Raw genomic sequence first — 4,276 nt, forward strand, 5'->3', positions numbered from 1 at the left:
TTAGCTCATGACAGGCAACCTGAAATTCATTCAGTTTATAGTTTTGCAATATTATATATTTCAGTTTTTGTTTTCTGGAATAAATTTCCTTAGATTAAAATTCACGATTTTGATACTTTTTGCTCACATAAACATTTTTTTCGTGGTATCTTTCATCAGTTTGACAAGTTATTTACTCAGGGTTGCTAAATATCATCTCCAGTTTAGCAATTACATTGTGTTCTTGCTTTTACAGCTATTTGTGATCTCAGACTTGATTCCTGGGAGATGTGCTATTTGCTGTGTGGTATTTCTCTCTGGTGAGTCTGTTCCTTTTACAGGATAAAGAAGCCTGCTAAATCCTTGATGACTAAATGTTGTATAATATCTTGTCAAAGGCTCTAAGTCTAAGAGCTCTTGTTAGCTTCTTATTGACATCTTTATCCCCTAAAAGCATCTAAATGGCGTTAATAGAGAACATCTTCCTTACACAGACATTCTTGCTTTTCTCCCTTTATGGCACATCTGAAGTATTTATGGATCCTATGTGTCATATGGGTGAGATGCTCCTGATAGTTCCATGTCTGCCCTGGAGCTTTTCTTTAAAAGACAGCCATGTGGCTGACGTAATAGCCCCTCAGATCTGGGTCTTCATGCTACATGGACCTTGCAATTTGACCATCGTTTCCCCTTTTGGTTTCCTGACAATTCAGGGTGACCAGTCCTAACAGTGGTGTGTGTACTTCTGTTTAGATCTCCCTGGATAATTTCCATTCTTTGTTCCCTTTCCTCCAAAAAAATCAGTTGTGTGGGATTAGTACTTTGGGAAAAAGAATTCTTCAGGCATCCTGTTCTCTGTTATTTTCATCTAGATAGGAGCTTTGAACCATGAAAATCTAGGAGTCCTACTGATTTTAGAGCGGGCTCTCTGCCTTTGATGCTTTGAAAAAGACTCTTTCCCTGAATGAAACAGAATCTGTTTTAATGAACATCTCTAACTCAGGCTTCCTCCAGAGGAAGAGAGATAAGCTTCAAAAATCGGCACTTTATGTTTGACATCAAAACTGTCTGGTGCAGAGACTGCCCCAGTTCTGAGACTGTGAAGGTCAACTTTATCACAAGAAATAAATGATCACTGTAGTGTTAAATTTTGAAAAATATCCTAGATCTGGGGATCACTTACTTTATCTACTTGAAAAACATCAATTTAAGAAAACAGATTTGTTTTCAAATTTATCTTTAAATCACTTATCATTTTCCATAAAGGTGATTTTAGCAGGCTTGAAAATACTTTTAATTTTAGAAAATGCATCTTGGGCTATAAGACAGGAAGAAGACTCCCTTGAAAAACTGGAACATTTTCCTAAAGTTTCCCAAAATGTTTTTTTGTGCCTTGCTGGCCATTTATTGAGTTGTAACCAAGTAGAGGGTGAGCTGCTACACAGAGGGAGAGACCAAGGCCATCTTAGGGCTACCAGGACATTTTTATGGTTCACTGAGATGAAAAGAAATCAATACTGGTGGAAAAAATGTTCATGTCCTTGATGAATCATCTTTTTGGGGAAAATATTTCAGATACCATCCCTGGAGCACTGTCCCCAGAAGCCCACAGGCACCTTTGAATCACCCTGAATGATATGTGAATGACTGTGACATTAGGGTCTCCTTCCCCATCATCTAGTTGTCTTCCTCATTTTTGTCCAAAACAGACCCCTGTAGTTTCTAAAAGACAGCCAATGACTAGATTGAATGAGATCAGTGAAGGGAATTCAGGCAGTTTGGGGAGTTAACCTACATTCTCTACAATGGGAAGGTCTCTAGTTGATATGGTCCAGGGATTGAAGAGTTCATTCTTTGGCCAAGATTAAGAAGGATAAATGGAGTTATTTCCTGTCTTAGTGTTATCAGTGGTTAAGTTTCTTATCTCTTTTAGAGCTGAGTCATAATTGTGGACATCATTGACTTGAGTACTCTCTATTCTACCCCTGAAAGTTGAAGAAGTAATGGCTTCCTCCTGTGTTCTTATTATTATATTACAGGAACAATATATCATTGGATATCTCTTTCATGAAAGCCTCTGTCCACATAAGGACACAAGATTTCCCCACTTATAAACGGAGAAGCTGAGACAAAAGGGCACTAGCTGGGCAAAATTATTAAATAAAAACACAAGCAAACTCCAGATTCCTAGAATCCATAGCTACTTCACTTTCCTTTGGCCCCACTCTGCTTCAGTATACCCAGAACTGAAGGGCTCTGCAGGCAAGAGCAGATTGAAAAAGTGTCCTGTGTGGTTTACTGAGGAGGAAGGAACTAGACCAGAAGGACAGAAGGAAGAGAGGACAGGGGATGAATGGATGCCTGCGTCACCAGGGTTACCTCTTCATTGCACACCTACTGGGGAATGCTTTATTTCCTTATTTCTTTGCTATACTCTTTGCGTTTCTTTATCTTCATCTGTCTGTATAGTCCCACAACAAGGCTTCTTCTTACCTGGGTTCAGACAAGGATGGTTTGGGAAGGTGGAGGAGTGACTCAGATCATGGTCTTTCAAGGTTGGCAAGATCCCAGGCAGAATGGAGGGCAGGAATTGCATTGGGTAGGTGTGGAGGAGAGAGGGAGAGGAACAAGGAGAAAAACAAGAGATTGTGAAGGTGATGGAAGTGGAGGGATGAAATGGAGAGCCTGAGAGCCTGAAGGGGGATTGCCACAGGAGTTTCTGATTACTTATGTCTGCTTGGAACTATAATCTTAGCTTGTTTTATATCCCTGGAGAGGTGAGATGACAGAGAAGAAAAGAGTATGCTAGTCCTCTCTGAAGGGAGGGCAGGAGCAAAAACATCCTGTGATTAATTACTGCCCACAAAGTCCCTTCTCAAGATTGGAGACCTTGGCAAACATACAACTTTTCTGCAGCTGTCCAGAGAGAAATGACTTCCTATTTCCAGCCACCCATCTGCCCAGAGTGCAGTCTGTCCCACTCGGCATCACATTTTCCCTTGAGTGTTTCTTGCTTCTCTCTCATTGTGGTAATTCCCATCTCTACATGCTGGACCAGGCAGCAGCTCAGACTGTACCATGAAGTGTCAAGTGCTGTGCAGATCTAAGATGTCCTAATGTGTCCAGTGATTACAGCGGTGAGATAGCCATTGAGATACCTGAATGACCCTCTTAGATCTCACAGATGTGTGGGGACCACAGAAAACTTGTCGGAAGCACAAACCACTCAGTGCTCTTAACGCTGAAATATTAGCTAGACAGTTCAGACAGATAACTATAAATTTGGAAGCTGAAGATGTTCTCTTGATGGTTTGATCATATGCTCACCAGAATCACAGGACTTGAAAATTGATTTTTCCTTGTTAGTTTATTCATTCCCTTATTCATTAAGGCAGAACAAGCTTACTGAATAGATATTATGTGCCAGGCATTGACCTAACATTTGGGGTACAGATCAGTGAGAAAAATAGACAAATATTGTACTTGTAAAACTTATAGTCTAGGGAAAAGAAATAGATAATAACTAAGTTAAGTTAGTTGTATACCATATTTGAGACTGATAAATACAATGGAAAATCTAAAAGAGGAAAGGGAATGTGCCTGGTGGTCTGTAATTTTAAACACACTGTTCAGAAGGGCTTTGGTAGAAAAGTGGTATTTGGCGTGGAACTTAAAGAAGGCAAAGCCGTGAACCACATGGGTATGTGGGAAGAACATGATAGGCAGAATAGATAGTCAGTGAGAAGCTCTGTAGTGGGGAGCAGTCCTGACATGTTCGTGGCACTGTGCTGAAGCCAGTGTGGTGGTATGGAATGAGGTCAAAGGAGTCTCAGGCGAGGTAAAAATGGTGGTGGGTGACCAGTAGAGAGTGCCTTGTGGGTGGCTAAGGACTTGATTTTATTCTGCTTAAAGCTTGAGGGAAAGGATGATGTGAATTGCCCTCTGGCTGCTATGTTGAGAATAGAATGTAGGGGACCAGGGATCAGAGTATCAGAAGTGGTGAAAATGGTTGGATTTGAATATATTTTAAATGTAGAGCCCATGAACTCTCAACAATTGCCTGAACAAGACTTGCATAATGACACCACCAGTTAACAGGCCAATGTGGACAGGGGAAATTTCACAGGGTCCCCCACCTAGATGAAGAGCCATATACAATCAATAGCTGCTGAAGGAGAGAAACAGCTTTCGCTAGGGATGATAGGTTTTCCTCCTCCTCCTCCTCCTCCTCCTCCTCCTCCTCCTCCTTCTTCTTCTTCTTTTTGTCTTTTTGAGACAGTGTCTCTCTGTATCCCCT

This window comes from Nannospalax galili, unplaced genomic scaffold (assembly GCF_000622305.1).
Source record: "Nannospalax galili isolate Female #2095 unplaced genomic scaffold, S.galili_v1.0 scaffold233, whole genome shotgun sequence".
Lineage (NCBI taxonomy): Eukaryota > Metazoa > Chordata > Mammalia > Rodentia > Spalacidae > Nannospalax > Nannospalax galili.